Source organism: Cervus canadensis, chromosome 6 (assembly GCF_019320065.1).
Source record: "Cervus canadensis isolate Bull #8, Minnesota chromosome 6, ASM1932006v1, whole genome shotgun sequence".
Taxonomy (NCBI): Eukaryota; Metazoa; Chordata; class Mammalia; order Artiodactyla; family Cervidae; genus Cervus; species Cervus canadensis.
The window spans coordinates 74,769,724-74,791,764 of NC_057391.1; the positions used below are offsets into that span (position 1 = coordinate 74,769,724).

Sequence of the window (22,041 nt, forward strand, 5' to 3'; positions counted from 1 at the left end):
AAAAAAGGACGTTTGGTTTTATAGGCTTATTTAGTTTAACAGCAAAGAGAGACAAAAGGTCTTTGGTTAGCTATTTGCCAAAATACAGGGAAATTAAATTAGTTTTTGAGAATGGTTTCCTGATTTTTAAACTAAATTTTGCCTGAGTTGTTGTGGTATTGTAGGTGTGACCTGAGTGTAGGAGGAAGTCTATTTCTATTTTGATCCTTTTCTTCTGTATCCTTTGCCTTATCTGGAGAACTTTGGCTACTTTGTCAACTTCTAGGCTCCAGCTCTCTCAACCATAAAATGGCATTATTTAATAATAACAATTAATTATATGGGTTCTGGGAAGATTGGCTATTATCAGAATAATTATGAAAATTTTATAAAATTGCAGGCCAAAAGGAACATTAAGCTTTTTTCATTAAAATTGAGCAAGTCCTTTAACCTCTCTGGGTCTTAACTCTTCTAGTGTTGACACAAAGGAGTTACAATGTTGTCAAGAATGTTAGGAAAACAGATCCTCTGAAATTGTTGTTTAGTTACTCAGTTGTGTCTGACTCTTTTGCAACCCCATGGCCTGAACCCCACCAGGTTCCTCTGTCCATGGGAATTTCCAGGCAAGAAGGCTGGAGTGGGTTGCCACTTCCTTTTCCAGGGAACCCTCCCAACCCAAGGAGTGAACCCAAGTCTCCTGTATTGTCAGGTGGATTCTTTACCACTGCGCCACCAGGAAAGCCTTGCTGATAGAAGTAGGGATCCGTATAATCTTTCTCCAGAGCCAATTTTCAGAATAATTTCAAGTTCTTTAAAATGTACAAACCTTTTCCCCCTAGGAACAGAATTCAAACAAGTATTCACAGGTACATGTTTAAGGATGTTTATCATACTATTGTTTATAATGGCAAACAGACCATAAATGGATGTTGAACAATTGGAATTTGGTTCAGTTATAATACATTCCCTGTGAAATTCTATGCAGCTACTAAAGATGATAGTATTAATAAATATTAATGTAATTAGATAGAAGTTCTTTGTACCAACATATGTGGTAGTCTGCCTCTTCACTTTGACCTACTGCAGTCAAGGGTAGTAATTATGGTTGCCTTGAAAACAATCTAGCAATAGTGGCAGATAATAAGTGAACACTCCAGTATCCTAGGCACCAGGCTGCAACTTTCCTCATATATCGTCTCACTGAAGTTTTCATATTAAGCCTATTGAGTAAGAACAGTTTGGAACCTAAGTTTACAGATGAAGAAACCAAAGCTCAGAGGAACAAAGTACCTTGTTCAAGGTCTTAAATGCAGAAGTAGTAAAGTCAGCCTTCGTAACCTAGTCATTTGACTTCAGAGCCTGCTTTCTGAAATTATGGGCCAGACTGCCTCTCTCTAAACTATCTTCAGATTCTTCTTCCACTGGTAGATTGTGGAAACTCCTTCACCTCCTTTCCTGTAACTATACATTTATTCAAGAATACTTTGGCCTGGGGCTATGGCAGAGGAATGAGTGGTCCACTCTTTAATACAGAGGCCGGCAAACTACGGCCAGAGTGCTGATACAGCCTGCTGCTTGTTTTTGTGAATAAGTGTTATTGCAACCCAGTCATGCTTATTCATTTAGGTCTTGTCTGTGGCTTTCCTGGTGGCTCAGATGATAAAGAATCTGCCTACAATGCCAGAGACCTGGGTTCGATCCCTGGGTTGGGAAGATCATCTGGAGAAGGAAATGGCAGCCCACTCCAGTGTTCTTGCCTGGGAAATCCAACGGACAGAGGAGTCTGGCAGGCTATATAGTTCATGGGGTTGCAAAGAGTTGGACACAACTGAGCGACTAACAGTTTCAGTTTCATGACTGTTTTTGCACTGCTAGGGCAGAAATGAGTGTTTCAACAGAGACCGTGTGGCCATTTGTATTATCTGGTCCTTTACAGAGAAAGTTTGTTGGTAGAAATCTGGAAGGATGTGTGCTGTATTACAGTTACCATTTCTTTCCTTAAAGAGAGTAACTTATAAGACAAAGCAGTGGCTTCTCTGGTGGCTCAGTGGTAAAGAGTCTGCCTGCCAACACAGAAGACGTGGGTTTGATTCCTGGTCCAGGAAGTTCCCACATGCGTGGAGCAACTAAGTCCATGTGCCACAACTACTGAACCTGTGCTCTAGAGCCTGGGACCCGCAACTACGGAAGCCCGTGAGCGCGAGAGCCCCTGCTCTGCAATAAGACAACGAGAAGCCCTTGCAACTCGAGAAAAGCCTGTGCGGCAACAGAGACCCAGCACAGCCAAAAATAAATCTGTTACAAACAAAAAAAATTTTTTTTTTTAAAGAGGCAAAACAGCTCAGTTTTAGGATCACTCTCCTGCCACAGGGATACAGGCTGTTGCGGGGTTTTCCAAGGCAGTGAATAAGAATCTATTTCAGGGCGATTGAAGGCTCTCTGTGCGCGGCTGATTGGCATTCTCTCACTGGGTCTTAGTTGCCTTGAAACATTGCCTGCTGTTGCTCCTCTGAGATGGAATGTGTATTCACAAGTGAGGCGCTCCATTAGTCATGGTGCATTTCCTGGGCCCTGGAGACATGGGCATGACATCACCAAGGGCCAATGAGAAAGGCTTCCCCCGTCCCCACAAGCCCTTGAACCTCTTTAGAGGTCTGTATGGAGTGTGTGTGTTCTGTTTGTAGCCCTCAGGGTATGATTTGAGACTGCCTTCCTCATCCAGCCATATTCTGGGCACAAAAGTTGAGCTTCTAGACCCCAGAGGCCAGGACAAGTTTGAAAATCTGCAGAGCTGTAGGCAGATTCCCATTTCGTACTTTTTTCCAGGGCTCAGGTTTTTATTCCCACAGTTTTCCACTCTTAATGACGTTGATACTTCATGTGGGGAAGGGAAGCTGGTGAAAGATGCAGACTGTGTTAGATAAAAGACACTTGGCAGTTAGAGTTTCTGGGTAAGTATAGGTTGGTAACATAGCAAATCAGAAGCATATTTTGCTGTTTTGTTACATGGCTTTTGTGTGTAGCTTAACATTGTAAAACAACATCTTTTAACAGAAAAGGCTCCTGGCAAAATTAGTGTGGCTCAGAGTAGGACAAGTACCAAAGGAATTTTACTGAGGGAAATTAGTCACTCATTAAATCTTTTATCTTCAGGAAGAAAAGACACTTTTCTTTTCCAATTCTTTTTTCTTAGAATTTAAGCATTTTAGGTATACCCCGTGCCAGCACCCTCTTTTCCTAATGTCTGTATTTGTTTATTTATGAGAATGATTTGTGAAATTTAGTCTCAGGGATACCTGCTCAGGGATAACTGTGTACCAGAAAGTTTATTGAAAAAGACTTGTTTTCTTATGGATACTAGCTCAATCTCTTGCTAACAAGTCATAATCGTAAAGTTCCCTCTTTAAAAATCATTCAAGGAAACAGGCTCAGGACTCAGGGTGAGGTTACACTGGACAGACTTTTATAGTTTAATTCAGGAATTGAACCCAAATTTGTGTTTTGCAATCTTCACAGGCAATCTACGGTTGAGTGATAATGATTCCTTTACTGTTTTTTCATGTTTGAACACTTTTTGAGGGTGTCTAAGAGAAGTTATGAGGTACAGCCATTTTTGTTAATATGTTATCTGTGGCTCCCCTAAGCCATGCCTACTGCTTAAAAAAATAATCCTCATTGTTTCTGCAAAGATGAAGATGATTATTACTTTATTAAATTGTAGGGGCTTTTAAGAATCACTTGAAAGCATTTGAATTTTTTCTTGTTTCCTAAGGACAAATATACAGCAGGTAAAGGAGTTTCTTCTGGAACTTGCTATGTACCATGGAAGAGGGCTGTGTGTGCCCTTAGTTGCTCAGTTGTGGTTTTTTGCATTTCAGAGATTCTCCCTTGAAGAACTCTATGGAGTTTAAGATATTAATTATTAAAATTTCCAAACATCTGTGGTATTTTTCCATGATATAGCTTTTATAGGTGAGGAAACTGACATATGGAAGGATCGAATCTTCTATCTTGTGTCATTCATAGAAGTAGATACTGAATGCATAAATCATTCTTATCAAAACATGTAAGAAGACATTCCTCTGTGTCTTTATATACGGCTGTTCTTATTTTTCTTTGCTAGCTTCAAGCTTTGCCTCATTAACAACAAATTGTGTTTTTCACAAGCTCTCTGACTGGGACAAAAGAGCAAGTTAGCCTGGGCAGACCGGAGCCAGGCTGGAAAGGGGCCAGTTCCTATCGGGGTGAAGGTGTGGGGCCGGGCCTCTGGGGGATCTCCTGCTGCCTCGCTCTTGGCAAAAGGACTTAATTCTTCTCAACCCCATCCCCCTGTTTCTCACACCTGAACTAATATTTTGCCACCTCTCAGGGTTGTCATGAACACCGATGAGTTTCATGTCAAAAAAATGCTTCAAGCCTTTTGGAAGGAAGGTCTGTCTTATATAAGTAAGAACACAATTAGTATTGGCCACCGTACCTAGTCACAAGCCTCTTGAGTGGGCAGTAGGTACCTTTGGATGAAGTTAACCAGATCCTCATTTTGCTGAGTGAGGTCTGCTGCTGCCTTGAGAGGACACATCTGGCTTAAAATGTTGAAAGCCAGGTGCTCCTTACAGCAGCTACACAGCAATGTCGTTTCACTGCTTCTGTATTCTGCTGATCTGGGGAGTAACAGATGCCTCCTTCGGAATCCCTCCCAGAGCGCTGGCATGCTGTGGCGATCTCAACTAAGCCCTACACTTCTCCTGCGAGAAGAAAAGTCTCAAAAGACTAATTCAAAATATGATAGCGAGAAGTCTTGAGAGATAGTCAAATTGGTTTAGGAAAAGGTAAGGATGAGTCATGTTACTCCTAAAGGGATTGGCATCCATTTATCACACCAAACCAAATACTGAAGGAAGAATGTCTTTAGTCTCATTAAGGAACCCAGACAAAAATCCCACTTAATCCATCTTGCTTTTCCTTTTCCTCCAACTCAGCTGGTGTGCAGGTGTAGGGCAGCTTGGCAGAAGCTTTGAACATTTGGAAAAGGGAGTCATTACTGAAAGTCACTGACACACACTTCCCTTGGAATGCTGCTGATGTCATGGAAAACTGGGACCTTAGCAGTAACCCCTAACAACCAGAGCTACAGTAAACAGTAAATGTTACCTCCACCAAGGCATTGGTTTTTAAAGAGTTTTAACAGGCTAGGGCTTGCCAGCCACAACTCATAAAAATGTTCTTATAATTTTACCCTACTCTCTAAAAGCACTGGATAACTGCTGAGGTTTCTCTGCCACTGGGGTATGCAAAGCCAAACGCACGTCAGTTTCAAGGTTCACTATTCAGAATTTACGGTGCTTCTTTTCCATTCCTTTTCTTACCCCCTGCCATGCTCACAGGGAGATTTAATACGTTTTCAAAAAAGGCTCTTGTCTTACTGAGTTGCCCCCATTTCTGATGACGGGGTAAATCTATGTGCTAGCTTTTGCCTAGTGTTTTATTAGCCTAGCAGTTAACCCAGTCTGGTTAATTTGTAGCCCTTGATCAATAGGTTATATTCCAACCAATTTGAAATAGTTGGTTTAAGTGACACCTTGTAGTTCAAATTCTGAACTAGGTGAGCAACAAGAGAACAAGTGGCCCATGCTGTCCTATAGAGCTGTCAAGAATGGTTGCTGTCATATAGAGCTGTCAAGAAAGGAAAAGTAGATATAAACACCAGGAGATCAGGAGGAATTTTCTTCCATGATTGGCTTTCTTTAAGGAGAAGGCTTTGGAGAAATATTACTTTGTAAACAAAACCCAGCATGGCTTCCTTTAGACCTGTCCACACAGTGGGAAGAAGCAGAATGCTAGCCCTACTCATGCAAGACGTTATCAAGATGACCATATAACTTACTGTCCAAACTGGATACTTTGGAGAGTGAAAGGGCTCTACTAATAATTATTCCGGGACAATGGGAATAAACCTGGACTGTCCCAAGCAAAGCAGGCATATGGTCACCTCCATCACTGTATCAAAACCCAAGCCCAATCCCTTTGAGGAGGCAGTCTTCACAGTGCCAGAGTGGACCCATTCGTGCAACCTGGGTTGTCTCAGTTCCAAGAAGACAAATCTACTCCTAGAATTAGTGGCCTAGATAAGGAACTCTCTTACTGAAAGATTTCCCTAAGTTAAAACCTCAAGTAGAGTAAGCTCTAGGATATCTGTTAAAAATACAGAAGGAAGGAAAGTTAGCTAATTTAGTTAGTTATTGAAGTCCCCAGCCCCCACCCCCCAAAATAGAGGGCATTTATTGCATCTTTAAAATATCATAGATAGGTCTTAGGAATCATGAAAAAAGTGAAAGTGAAGTTGCTCAGTCATGTCCAACTCTTTGTGACCCCATGGACTGTAGCCCACCAGGCTCCTCTGTCCATGGAATTCTCTCCAGGCAAAAATACTGGAATAGGTTGCCATTTCCTTTTCCAGGGGATCTTCTCAACCCAGGGATCGAAGTCAGGTCTCCCACACTGTGGGCAGACTCTTTACCACCTGAGCTACCAGAGAAATCCAAGAATGCTGGAGTGGGTAGCCTGTCCCCTCTCCAGGGGAGCTTCCTAACCCAGGAATCGAACTGGAGCCGCCTGCATTGCAGGTGGATTCTTTACCAGCTGAACTGCCCAGGAAGGCTGTTTTTAACCTTTGTGACTTGCTAAATCAAAGCAGCTGAATTTGACATAAGTTCAGTATAGTTTCCTTCAAGACTTAACTGATTTTTCTAGACTTGAGATACCCTGTGGATGTTTTTTCCATGTTTTTTTCCACCCAGGACATTGTAGAGTTCAACAAGAGACCTCTTTTAAAAAAATTTTTTTTAAATTTTAATTGGAGGATAATTGCTTTCCAGTGTTATGTTGATTTCTGCTATACAACAGTGTGAATCAGCCATAGGTATATATATGTCCCCTCCCTCTTAAACCTCCCTCCTACCCCCTATTTCATCCCACCCCCTAGGTTGTTACGGAACACCTGATTGAGCTCCTCGTGGCGTACAGCAACTTCCCACTGGCTATTTTAATATGATAATGTGTGTATTTCAGTGCTACTCTCTCAGTTCATCCCCCCCAACTTCCCCCCACTGTAAGTGACCTCTTCTGAATAAGGATGTCGATTGAGAGGTGGGCACATACAGGCTTCACCTTAACGACCATAACAACCCCTGTAATGCCCTTGTTGGTGTCCTGTATAAAACTGCAGCTGATGCCAACTACAGCCAGTTTTTTGTGTTTCCCACTATTTGTCAACCCAGAGCCTCTTTTTCCCTCCAAGGGCGACTGAGGTCTACACTGATGTGACTGAATCCCTCTGTGGGGTGCCTCTGGGGCCCTTCACAGTAACTATGTGATAGTTACTATGTTCAGGGTGATGTGGACATTTTCTGGAATGTTGATAGTCTGTTGAGAATTGACTTCATTCTTACAGTAGATGCAGCAAAGGGAGGTATTTTTGTTTTTATGTTTTAATGTCATATTTTAGTATGGTTTCCATAGTACTGGACAAAAATGTTTTTCTCAAAAACAAATTTGAGAAAAGAAGATAGACTGCTTTGTTATGTACTTGTAAACTGATATTCAGTGGGCCCTGCATATCCATAGATGTGGAACTTGTGGATATGGTGGGCCAACTGTACTGAGCCATTTTATGTAAGGGACTTGAACATTCGAGGATTTTGGTGTCTGCACAGGATGTCCTGGAACTAATTCCCTGTGAATACCAAGGGGCCATATTTCCACCTATCCCTCCACACTCACAAACTCCTTTTCAGAATCAGGACCTTTAAAGCCTTTAAAGGTTGGTTACTTTTTTCTGAGAATGTGATTTTTCTCAATATCAGAAATTGTTTTGGCAAAAAGGGGAAAATTCCATTGTATCTTATATATATGTGCATGTGCGTGTGTGTATGCATACCACATCTTCTTTATCCACTCACTTGTTGATGGACAGTTAGGTTGCTACCATGTCTTGGCAGTTGTAAATAATGCTACTGTGAACATTGAGGTGCATGTATCTTTTTGAGTTAGTGTTTTTTCCCCCAGATATATACCTAGGAATGGAATTACTGGGTCATATGATAGTTCTGTTTTTAGTTTTTTTTAAAACCTCCATACCGTTTTGCACTGTGGCTACAACAGTTTAGATTCCCACCAATAGAAGGTTCCCATTTCTCCATATCCTTGCCAACTTTTGTTGCTTCTGTTCTTTTTGATGATGGCCATTCTTACAGGTATGAGGTAACAACTCATTTTGTTTTTGATTTGCATTTCCCTGTTGATTAGGAAACTGACCATCTTTTCATGTGCCTGTTGGCCATCTATCTGCATGTCCTCTCTGGAAAATATGTCAATTCCGTTCTTCTGCCCATTTTTTAATTGGATTGTATGGGGTGTTTTATAATGTTGAGTTCTATGAACTGTTTATATATGCTGGATATATATATCTCCACATATGGATATATATATTGAATATTATATATACAAATATAAGTATGTATATATGTATGAAACCTCTTATCAGTCATATTATTTGCTAATATTTTCTCCTATTAAGTAGGTTCTCTTTTTGTTTCATATATGGCTTCCATTGCAGTATGAAAGCTTCTAATTTTAATTAGGTCCCATTTGTTTATATTTTTGGATCCATCTCCTAAACAAAGAAATAAAGATACTCTGCTTGGTTAGGTTAGTCTTTTTTCTGAGTGCTGTTAGTTATATGTCTCCAAGTCTCTTTTCCTTAAGACCTAACATTTTGGCTAGTTACTTACCAAACTTATATGCAATTTTTAAAGAAGTAAACAGAGAGAATATATCACAGTTCTTATCAAGTTCTCTTTTAAAAAGGGTTTGAAAAAAATTAAAAAAATAAAAAGGTTTGGTGGGGGAAGATTAGCATTTTATCTGAGATGGAGCCCTAAAGGAACACCAATATTTGTGGACAGGGAGGGCACTAACTGGATGGAATGGGAGAATTGGATATTTGTCCTGACTTTTGCTGCTCTCTAAATATTAGTATGATGTCAGCAGATCACCCTACTTTCCTTAGGTACTCTTCGTTTCCCCAGCTGTAAAATCAGAGTGCATTAGATGGTCTCAAAGGCCCCTTGCAGATCATCTTACTCTATAGTTTGTATTATACTGTCAGGACTTCTTGAAATCCTTAGTTTACAAATAAGGTTTGGGCGGAAATGACAGAGTCTTGAATAACCAAAATGGATTTTCTACACGCATGTGCTAATCCCCAAAAGAAGAAGAAAATGCAAACGAGCCAGGGGCCAAACACGAAAATGGTGACATTGAGAACATTGAAGCAGACAGCTGAAAGCTCCATTTCCTGGCCTGCATGAGAAAAGCTGAGACTGCCAAAGCCTCCAGGCAATCAAGGCCAGAACTTTGGCTCACTCTTATTTTGAGCTACCCCCATACCACACACACAAACCACACAGGAAAATTGTCTCTCTCCCTTCATATTTGTGCGTTTTGGCTATGCTTCTATTTATGCCAGCTCCTTGCCTAATCCCCTTCTTCCAGCTGTCACTGTATTCTGCCTGCTGCTTTCTGGGGCTTTGGAAAGCAGCTGCAGTTGTCAGTGAAGGCCCAGAGGTGGTGGCCTTGGCAGTGGGGCGTTGTTAGAGTGTGTGGACTCTGTCAGAACCCACAGTCACTTTTACCTGGTTTATAGGCAGTTTGAGCAGTGTTCTCTCTCCTTCTTTGGCAAACGTCAGAACTGATGGCTTTAATTTTTTCCTCTCCTCTCTTTGGGGGAGATTTTTCCTCCCTCTGCATTCCTCAGCCTTTTTGTCTGCGAACGTCCTATGGAAGGTTTGGTTTGTCTCAGGTTCTCTGCCCATCTTCTTTTTTTTGTTTTGCCTTTTTTCCACATAAAACATATTTATCTCTTGGGAGAGCTTGAGTTGGATAGCCAGAGCTTACAAGCCTAGAAATTGGACCCCTTCTCTTCTCTGACAGTGTATCCCAAACCATTAGGTCTCCCAAGGCCCAGAGAGCTCTTGGCTGGTTGCTGTCCATCCAGCCACAGTTGTGGGGGGTGGCTAGCTTTGGTGTCCTTTCACCTCTGGCTTTCGGTGTTTCCCCACTGAGCTTGTCTGCATACACCTCATGCTGGCTCTTAGTGATGGCGAATGAGCAAAGAGACACTTGGTTCTCATCATTTTAGAAAACTGAGCACGAATCAGGAAATCTGCTTGAAGAATCTTGGCTGAATATAAGAAGAAGTCATGAAGGTTTTAAATCATTTCAGCATGCACAAACTGACCTTGCTGGCCTGAATATTGAAAGAAAAACACAACAAAACCGCCTCACAGTCATCTTTTGCTGATAAGGAGAGCTTCTTTAGGTCCAATGGATTGTTCTCTGCCACTCTGGAAATGCCATCAACTATCTTGCCTCCTACTTGGCAGAACCACTTCACACTCTTGTTTATGTAAGAACTTTACATAGGTCTCAGAAGCTAGTGTAAAAAGCAAAACTCAAAATGTGTCTGTATTTGGATCTGTCTGATGGTTTCTTCTGTCTGTATGATTTTTGTATTTTATTTCAAGGAATGTAAATGTTAGATATGTTAAATTTAAATAGGTGAATCTATTTGATAGGATTCTGTTTAGCTTTATAGGAACTATGTAAAGTCTTTTCATTCACGTTAGGAATATAATATCAATATTACAAAGTCATTTTTCTTTCAGTTCTACCTGTCTTTTTCTCAGTCCTGGACTTGGTTATATTGTTTCTTACACCAAGTTAACCCTTTTGTCGTTCATCCTTTCGCCCAGTCCACATTTTTTGTGTTGTCTATAATTCATAGAGTCATAGTTTGATAAAGTATTAGTGCTGGAAGGGCCCTTAGATGTTACCTACCCAAACTTCATTTCATAGATGAGAAAAAGCCTGCAAAAGGAACAGGATTAGGCCAAGGTCACATACCTCCAGAGCTTAGGCTCACAAGTATTTTTCCATTATACCACTCCAGACTCCATGTGTCAGGAATTTTCCAAATCACTAGACCAGTAATAACTGCTTCAACAGCCAGGGAGTGCATCCTCCTGGAAAGGGCAGAGGTTTCGAAGCCAGAGATTTGGGTTTGAATATCTTGTTCTGCACCTATAGGTAGGGTAAATTGGGCAAGTAATAAGTTTTTAGGGACTCTGTTTCTTCTTCTGTGATATGGGAATAATAGTAATAATTTAGGGTTATTATGAATATTGCATTATCTGATCTATATAATGTGCCTGTTATACATGTGTTCAACAAATTATTATTATCAAACCCTACCTATCATAGGGAAATGTTATATCACATATGTAAATAATAATTTATTAAAATAGGTATTTTATAATTGGCTAGTCTGAGCTCCACTTCTTCAATATTCTCCTAAATTTAGCATTAAAATATGAATGGGGTGAGTTGTCTGGAAATGAATTCCTGAAAGTTATTTATACCATGACAGTGATTCATGCATTTCCCTTTTCTTTATGGCTTTCATCTGTACCTAGCTGCAGTGTATCTTGTCCAAAAATTTTTGTGCAAGTTGAACTTAACTTAGGAAGACATCTGGAGCATCCTTGGGTTTGGCCCCTGGTTTTCATTTAGATAAACACTAGGGTATAAATCTAGAATATAAGCTATATGGAATGTTATATTCATATTTTTGAGAAGCTTGAAATATTTACTGTTATCCTGAAACTCAGTGAACTGTGTGATGAACATCTTTGATGTGAAATTATACGTACCTGTTTGGAGAATAGGCTAAAGTTATGTTCAACATAAAGGGGTCCAAGATCATTCTGTTGAAAGGAAGTAGATCTGTGTTTTCATTGTTGCTCTTTTGAACTGTATGGCATGGAGAGGAGGAATGAGTTAGGAAACAAAAGCTAAGATTGAATTAGCAAAGGCCGGAAGCAACAAAAGAAGGTTTGGAAGCTTCAGAAGGAGTGATTCAGGGGAATTTCAGTTGAGGGCCTCTTGGGTTGCGTTGATGTCATTGGCTGACTGGAATGCACTCAAGTTTGAAGTGGATGGAAGGACCTTGAGAAACTAGACAGAAAGAATTTTGCTTCTCTAATAAAGAGAGTGCTTGGGAGAAAGAGCTTTGGCTTAGATTTTAGAGAAATTTAGTGCAACTAGAAAGAGACACTATTTGCTTTCCTCCATATGGAACCCTTCATTGCTTAGGTACTTTCAAACCCATGTAATTTGGTCCATAACTATGGTTAGATGCATAGAAGTGTAGACACTTTTTTTAAATTGTTTTTTCAGTAAGGTGAAAGTGAAAGTGCAGCAGTGGTAGAGAGCAGAATGGATATTCCTTGTGCATGTTCCTATCTCCTGTCACATGTTAGGTTAAAAGCGTCAGCCTGGCAGTTTCTTAAAAGTAGACATGAGTTTGGAGGAATATTATAATCGAATATGAGCAGGAAGTAGAAGGTGCTATTTTGCTCTAGTTTGGGTTCATCCAGATGGGATCAAACCAGAGGAATTTGGCAAGCATTGGGACTCACCACTTAGAACCGCACTGAAATAGTTGTGGTAGCAAAAGAATTTCTCCAGGAGACTTATTCCACTTGAGGCATAACAGCCAGAGATTCCTGACCCTTAAGGGGAGCATGCCAAAGTTGATAAATTTTCGTACAATCAACTGAAGTCTACAAACTCAGGAGAAATAGTTCAATTAGATGATACTGGGCCTACACTGTTTCCTTGATTTTCACACTATGAGAAAATGTTTCTATAATCCACTCTTTAGAATTAGCTCCTCCCTAATATCATGTCCTTTCCTTGGGATTTATTATATTGCAATTTAATAAATGAGAAGAGTCTAAGAGAATTTAAGAACTTGTGTTTGACTTCTGTATTTGTGAAATTCTGACATATTAACCTTATCATTTTTTTTTAAAGACTTTTTGGAAGAGCTCTTTGTGATCTAAAATTTACCTTCCTGTTTAATCATTCTCTGAGGCTTTTTATACTCTGGCAACATGAACTACACTTCATCACCCTCGGTGTTGCTTATCCCTTGTCACCTGACATCTATCCCTGTATTGTCCATCTGTATCCCCTTCAAGTGCCCAGTCCACTGACTTAACATACATTAGGGTTTCATTAAATATTTTTTTATTTAATGGTGAATGAGGAAGTATTTCTTTAAATTTGATACTACTGGCTATTGTGGAGAAAGCACAACAGGGAGGAATTACGGAGTAGAGTCAAACATGAGACTAAAAATGGCAGTGTTAAACATTTTTAACAGCTCTGTTGAATCATAATTGACAGTAGGCAGCATATCTTTAATGCAATTTGATAAGATTTAACATATGTAAATACTCATGAAGTCACCACCATGGTCAGGATAATGAACATGTCCATCATCCCCAAAAGTTTCTCTATGGCTGTTTTAATCCATCTCTCCCATCCTTCCCTACCTTACCCTCTTCAAGCAAACCACTCATCTGTTTTTGTCACTGTAGTTTGCATTTTCTAGAGTCTTATATAAACAGAGTCATTTAGGGTAAACTCTTTTTGCCTATCTTTTTCACTCAGCTTAATTATTTTGAGATTTATCCATGTGTTGCGTGTATCACTATTTTACTCATTTTAAGTAGTGGTCCATTGTATTCATATAACACAATTTACTTATCCAGTCACCTAGTGATGGATATTTGGGGTTCTTTTCCAGTTTATGGATATTATAATTAAAGCTACTATGAACATTTGACTACAAATCAGAGGTATGCCTTTTTTTTTTTCATGGATAAATTCCTGGGAGTATAATGGTTAGATCACAGGATGATGTGTGTTAAGCTTTGTAAAAAACTGACAAACTATTCCAGAGTGGCTATACCCTTTTGCATTTCTACCAGCAATGAAATAGAGTTCCTGTTGCTTCACATGCTTGCCAGCATTTGATAATGTCAGAGCTTTGCATCTTTTCCATTCAAATAGATGTACCATGGTATCTCATTATTGTTTTAATTTTCAATTCCCTAATGACATATGAGGTTGAGCATCTTTTAAGTAAATACTTATTTGTCACTTGTATGTCTTATTTGATAAGATGTCTATTCAAATCTTTTACCCATTTTTAAATCAGATTGTTTAAAAGTTTTTTTGAGTCCCTTGTATGTTTTGGATATGAATCCTTTATCACTAAGCATTTTGTAAAGTTTTTGTCTCAGTCAGACAAGCCATTTCATTCTGTTAACAGTGTCTTTTGCTAAGTAAAAATTTTCAATTTTACTGAAGTCCAGCTTGACAATTTTTTCTTTCATGGAGAGAGCTTTTGCTGTTATATCCAGAAACTCATTGCCAAGCTCAAAGTCACCTAGCTTTTCTCCTATTTTATATTACCTTCCAGAGTTCTATGACTTTGTATTTTATATTTAATTCTATCATCCACTTTGAGCTAATTTTTGTAAAGGGTGTAAGCTAAGTGTCTAAACTCATTTTTTAAAATGTGGGTGTTTGACTGTTCTAGCACCGTTTGTTGAAAAGATGATCCTTCTACATTGAATTGCCTTTTGCTCCTTTGTCAAAATTCAGTTGACTATACATGAGTCTATTTATAAGCTCTCTCTTATTTCCCATTGATTTAGTTATCTGTTCTTTCACTGATGGCATACTGCCTAGATTACTGTAGCTTTACAGTAAGTCTTGAAGTCAGGTAGTTTCAGTCCTCCAATTTTGTTTTTCTTCTGTATTGTGTGGACTACTATGGGTCTTTTGCCTTGCTTTATAAGCTTTATTATCAATTTGTCCTTATCCATAAGGCAACTTATGGGGATTTGGGGAAGAATCAACTTTTTGAAAATATTGGGTCTTCCTACCCATGGAATGTCTCTCCATTTATTTAGATCTTCTTTGAGTTATGTCATCAGAGTTTTATAGTTTCCTCATATAGATCCTAAGTATTTATACCTAAGTATTTCTCTCTCTCTCTCTTTCAGTGGCAGTGTAAATGGTGTTGTGTTTCTAATTTCAAATTCTAATTGTTCATTGCCAGTGTGAGTGAGTAAGTAATAGTTGCTCAGTCATGTCTCACTCTTTGCAACCCCATGGGCTACAGCCTGCCAGGCTCCTGTGTCCATGGGATTTTCCAGGCAAGAATACTGGAATGGATTCCTGTTCTCTTCTGCAGGGGATCTTCCCAACCCAGGGATCAAACCCAGGTCTCCCGCATTGCAGGCGGATTCTTTACCAGCTGAGCCACCAGGGAAGCCCGCCAGTATATAAGGAAGCAATTAAGTTTTGTACATTAATGTATCCCATCTTCCTTTGGATTAAGTGTTTTTTATGATTCCATTTTATATCCTTTATTGTCTTGTTACCTATAATACTTTGCTTCTTGTGGTTACGTTAGAACTTATATTATACATCTCAAGTTATCACACTCTAGCTGCTATTATGCCACTTCACATATAGTATACAAATGTTATAGTAGCTTTATTAGTAGTTGTCATACATTTTATTTATACGTGTTAAATTATGAATCACATATAAAGTTTTGTTTAGGCAACCAATTTTATTTAAAATATGTTTAAGTAATAAAATATCTTATATACTTCCCTAGTAGGTATCATTTTTGTTGTTCTTTATTCCTTTGTATAGATCCAGATTTCCATTTGATGTTATTTTCCTTCTGCCTGAAGGACTTACTTTATTATTTCTTGATGAATTTTTTTAGCTTTTGCATGTTTAAAGAGCTCTTTGTTTTACCTTTGTTTTTGGAAGATAAGTTTTCCTGGGAATAGAATTCTCAGTTGACAGTTTTCTCTTCCATTGTTTTGAAGTTGTACTACTGTATTTTCACTTTGTTTCCAGTAGAAACAATTCCAATAGAAACTGGACTTATTTTTGTTTCTCTGTATATAACACATCTTTTTCTCTTGTTCCTTTTTCTTTCTTTTCACTGGTTTCAAGCAACTTAATTGTGATGTACTTTTATGTCCTTTTCTTATGTTTTTAATGTTTGGGATATGTTGAGCTTTTTGATATTTGGAGTTACAGTTTTCATCAAATTTGGCAAAATCCTGACCATTATCTTTTCAAAAGTTGTTCTTCTCTTTTACTTCTGTTCTCCTTGGAGATTCCTATTACACATATAGTAAGCCACCTGAGGTTGTCTCATAGCTCAGTGATGCTCTTTTCATTTTGTTGATTTTTTTCTGTTTCATTTTAGATTGTTTATGTTGCTATTGCTTCAAGATCATTAATTGTCTCTGTTTCTATATTTGGTAGTTTCTTTCAACGTCTCCACTGAGTAATCTACCATTAATTCTATCCAGCGTATTTGTCATTTCATGTATTGTAGTGTTTATCTATAAAAGTTTAATTTTGGAACTTTATGCTATCTCTGTTTAACTTTTCAAACATACAGAATATGGTTCAAATAAGTATTTTGATGTTCTTGTCTACTCATTCTACCGTTTATGTCAGTACTGAGTCCATTTCAGTGACTGATTTTTCTTCTTATTATAGGTCTAAGTTTGCAGTTTCTATACATATTTAGTTATATTTGATTAGATGCTAGACATTGTGAGTTTCACCTTCTTGGGTGCTGTATTTTTTTGTACTCCTATAAATATTAAGCTTTGTTTTGGGATATAGTTGAATTATTTGGAAACAGTTTGATCTTTTTGTATCTTGCTTTTAAGATTGGGGGTGGGGTGGGGGCAGAACCAGAACCATTTGGTTTAAACCTAATTATTCTTCCCTATCAAGCAAGATCCTTCTGTATACTCTATTCAGTGCTCCATGATTTACGAAACTTACAGTCTAGTTGGTGAGGTGATAGGCATTACTCCTGGCTTTGTGTGAGAACCGGGCACTTGTCTCTTTACTCCTATTAAATCTTTTTTCCTACAGCCTCAAGCAGTTTCCTCACATGCCTGTATTGAGGGGAATTCTCCACAGATCTCTCTTGAGAACTCTAGCTGCCTTGTTCTTCCCAGGCCCTAGGCTTCATCTTCTCAACTTGAGGGGTCTGCTTGCCTCCACCTGGGTTCTATCTCCCCATATCATAGCCTAGAAATTATTTCAGGGCAGTAGGCTGGGGCAATCATAGGGTGTTCTTTTTTTTCTGTCTCTAAGGGATCACTCTTTTTCATTGCTTGATGTCCAATGTCTTGGGTGGGAGAGAGAAAGTTGTTTCATATGTTTTGTCTTAAAACTTTTTTTCTTTTTTTTTTTACTATTCTAGGTGGTGGGGTAAATCTGATCCCTATTACTTCATCTTGGTCAGAAGCAATAAAGCTTTTAAGTTTTCAATGGTGGTTATAAAAATGACCAATAGCAAAACAGGGAGTCTCAAACCGAAATATCCATGGTATTTTTTTCATAACTTGAGAAATTGGAAAGAGAATTCATCTCAGAATTATCATTATCTATTCTTTCTTCCACTCATATCCATCACAAACATTTACACAACAAGATTCATTGAACAAATAGTCAATCACATCATTCAGGGGGAACATTGAATCTGAGGGGAAAAGCCATCACAAGCCACTAGAATTATAAGTTTCATAGAACGTATTATGTAAAAAGGAAATGATGTCAAGTGAATTGAGTTGGTATCATAGTACATATTAAATAGTACATAGTATTATTTTAATTTCTTTATATCAGTAAATAGCTGTGAGATTTTTGGTTTTGTTTGTTCTCTTTATTTGTGCTTCACAGGGAAGTGATTTTTGCCAAGAAAAGAAGCAGAAAAAAATAAGAAAATGCTAGAGAAATGTAGGCTATCTCTTACCTTTTCTTATAGCCCCTATAATGTCAGCCTAGTCAATAAATGTTTGCAAAAATCCAACTAGAATGTGATAAGGTAGTTGCTGTAGCTGCTTTCTCTTTTCCTACTTTTGTAAAAGTAGGAAAGTTCATGGATAAACAGTAGTAATTAGCATGCAATTGTGAATCTAGGTTGTAATTTGCAAGTGTGAGTTTCAAATTGACTAGGCCCTCAGAACAGAAAGACCCTTCTAAGACGGGTACACAAAGACTTGGAGTTCATCTGCCCAGTTTATATGACTAATTAGCACTTAGAGTTTTCTTCAATAGGGGCTAGTGAAGTAAGACCTAAATAATATCTTGTAAGATCTTTTTTTTTTTTTTCTATCTGAATTCTTAGAAGAGGGGCTTGTTGAATTGGAATGGAACAATTAAACAGATTTTTAAATGAAGCCCTGACATACTGGCTGCTTGCCTGCTCTATTGGGGCAACTCTGGTTCCAGGGAAAGAGAATGCTTTTTTTGTTTATTTGTTTGTTTCCAGACAATTTCCTGCGTCATCACATTTTTTGTGAGAGCCAAGTGTTTGAGGTTGATGATGTTGACAGAGCCCTTGGAGAATCGAAGGAGTTCATCTCCACAGAGAAGAGCTTTTGTATTTCAAGTTCTGAAATCCCAGAATATTTTTCAATAGCATTGTTATTGCTAGCTTTTTATGTCTCTTTGTGGGAGAAGACTGGTCTCCCTTTTATCTAGTCATCAGCTTTTTAGGTGGATTATTCTTTTAAGTCAAGAAGGCTTTTTAGAAAAACTATTTATCTTGGTATTTATGAAACTCACAACCATGTATCTTGCTCTGTTTGAGTCTTAATTTGGCTGGTTGTACATGTTGTAATCCCAGAGGCTTAGAGTTTCATTTTAACTATAAATTCTATGTTTATTCATATTTAATTTTCCTATAACAGAATCATTGTATAGTTAGTGATATTTTCTCTTGAAGTGTTTGGGAAAATATAAAATATGTTTGAACTATAATGAATTATAATGGTTTCCATTTATTTACAAATTTACTTTTATGAATAATGTACCCAAGGCTATTTTTGACAATTTGAAAACAAAACTTTTTATATATGTGTATGTACACACACACACACACACACACACACACACATATGTTTTTCTGGTAAGATTTGGGACTCTTAAATGAAGGTGTAAAGTCTTATTCATAATTGAGTTCTCAGTCTGGTTCCATAGCATCTCTGATTCAAAGAGAGTGTCACAATTTGTAAAAGACTTACCTTTGGTAGCTGAGGTGGTGATTTTGGAGAAATGGTGGTAGAGGGGGAAGTGTTAGGTAAACAAGCGTTTTTCTAACACCTATTATATGCCAAGTGCTGGGCCAGACATCTGTATGTTATCCTTTTATAAACTGTCATTTCTGAATCTCAGAAAACGACCTGATTAGGTGGGATTTATACAACTAGAAAATCTTATTATTATTTCTTTTTTAACCTAGACCTATAAAAGAGCATTAAAAATTCTTTTAATAGGAGTGCTTCTTTTTCTCTGCTTCAAATTTAAACCGTTATTCTAAAAGCTAATCAATAGAGGGATAATTAATATTTTAAAGCATGTTATGGAAAGGCATGGCATTACGAAAAATGGAGACACTAAATATAATGTAATGAATAGTAGGTATGAAATTAGGTAGTCTGAGAACTATAGAATTAAAAATAATCTTAGAAATCACTTGGATCATATATTTCACCTGGCAAATTAGAAAATTGCTGTCCTCCAAGGACTAATGCTGAAGCTGAAATTCCAATACTTTGGCCACCTGATACGAAGAACCAACTCATTGGAAAAGGCCCTGAAGCTGGGAAGTATTGAAGGCAGGAGGAGTAGGGGATGACAGAGGATGAGATGGTTGGATGGCATCACCAATGCGATGGTAACGAGTTTGAGTAGGCTCTGGGAGTTGATGATAGACAGGGAAGCCTGGCAAGCTGCAGTTCATTGGGTCGCAAAGAGTGGGACACGACTGAGCAACTGAACTGAACTGAGCATATCCATCTTGCCCAAAAGAGTTCTGTAGTACAGATAGAAGATGGAAACCTAGGCTCCTTAACTGCCAGTTCACTGCCCTTTCTATTATATCCTCATTCTGTTTTCTGCCTTATTTTAGAAGCAGCCTTTTACTTGAGCCCTACATTTTACATAAAAACAATAATAATAACAATAGCAAGCTACAATCTTAAAATTTGAATTTACACCTACTTGTTGGTCTGTTGGTTTATAGTTGACTTGTCAAAAAGCCTTAGGGAGTCAGGTGTTGCATAGGCAATGACCTCTAATATTATTTTCAAAGTTGGAGAAAAATAATTGGAGACAAATTCCCTTCTTATAAAAACTTTAATACTATACACTTGAATGTTTAGGTAGCTGTAATCTCTGTTATGATGGTCCTAGAAGACATTGCTCGGGTCGCAGCTGGCTCTTCATAATGCCGTAGAAAGAGTCTTTGCCCTCATGTCTTCCATGACATGAATAATTAGCAATATTTAAGGAACATATGGCCACAGCCTTGTCTAACCCAATGAAACTAGGAGCCATGCCATGTAGGGCCCTCCAAAACAGACAGGTAGTAGTGGAGAGTAATCTGTATGCAGATCAAGAAGCAACAGTTGGAATCAGACATGGAACAACAGACTGGTTCCAATTTGGAAAAGGAGTACGTCAAGGCTGTATATTGTCACCCTGTTTATTTAACTTACATGCAGAGTACATCCTGCAATATGCTGGGCTGGGTGAAGCTCAAGCTGGAATCATGATTGCCAGCAGAAATAACAGTAACCTCAGATATGCAGATGACACCACCCTTATGGCAGAAAATGAAACTAAAGAGCCTCTTGATGAAAGTGGAGACTGAAAAACCTGGCTTAAAACTCAACATTCAAAAAACGAAGATCATGGCATCCAGTCGCATCAATTCATGGCAAATAGATGAGGAAATAATGGAAATAGTGACTGACTTTATTTTCTTGGGCTCCAAAATCACTGCAGGTGGTGACTGCAGCCATGAAATTAAAAGTTGCTTGCTCCTTGGAAGAAAAGTAAAGACCAACCTAGACAGCATATGAAAAAGCAGAGACATTACTTTGCCGACAAAGGTCTGTCTAGTCAAAACTATGGTTTTTCCAGTAGTCATGTATGGATGCAGAAAAGGCAATGGCACCCCACTCCAGTACTCTTGCCTGGAAAATCCCATGGACGGGGAGCCTGGTGGGCTGCAGTCCATGGGGTTGGAAGAGTCGGACACGACTGAGCGACTTCACTTTCACTTTTCACTTTCATGCATTGGAGAAGGAAATGGCAACCCATTCCAGTGTTCTTGCCTGGAGAATCCCAGGAACGGGGGAGCCTGGTGGGCTGCCATCTATGGGGTCACACAGAGTCAGACATGACTGAAGCGACTTAGCCGCAGCAGCAGCAGCAGCGTGTATGGACATGAGAGTCGGACTATAAAGAAAGCTGAGTGCTGAGGAATTGATGCTTTTGAACTGTGGGTTTGGAGAAGACTCTTGAGAGTCCCTTGGACTGCAAGGAGATCCAACCAGTCCATCCTAAAGGAAATCAGTCCTGAATATTCATTGGAAGGACTGATGCTGAAGCTGAAGCTCCAATACTTTGGCCACCTGATGTGAAGAACTGACTCACTGGAAAAGACCCTGATGCTGGGAAAGATTGAAGGCAGGAGGAGAAAGGGACAACAGAGGATGAGATGGTTGGATGGCATCACCGACTCAATGGACATGAGTTTGAGCAAGCTCTGGGAGTTGGTGAGGGACAGGGAAGCCTGGAGTGCCATAGTCCATGGGGTCGCAAATAGTCAGACACGACTGAGCAACTGAACTGAAGGAACGTGTAGCTCATGGCAGACTATTCTCATCACACCCTTCCCACAAACTTTTTTTTTCCCTCCTCCGCATCCCATTCCAACCTGCCTGGACCAAACACAGTGAACAGGAACCATTGTATGAATCGGAAGGAAAATACCTTAAATATATGAAGTTATAATGACTTGGAAAGTTCTATAAAAATACTCTGTAACTGAGTTGGAAGTTGCATCATCCATGCCTGTGGCACTATGGACTGGGCCCAAGTGGTATAATTCTCTACTGTAACACTGAAGTAATGTTTGCATCTGCCAAGTAAATAGGTTAGATTTCAAACCCGTGACATGGCCAGCTGTAATTGTTCAATTCCAGTGAACCACAGGGATATTTTGTTTACTTTACTTCTTAC

The 22,041-nt window shown here is 38.8% G+C and overlaps 1 protein-coding gene across 1 annotated transcript in view; it reads left to right on the plus strand.

The window, feature by feature from the left end:
• RAD51B (RAD51 paralog B) overlaps positions 1–22,041 on the plus strand; it is a 619,930-nt gene that overhangs the window by 278,749 nt on the left and 319,140 nt on the right. The gene's annotated exons all lie outside the window — the stretch shown is intronic.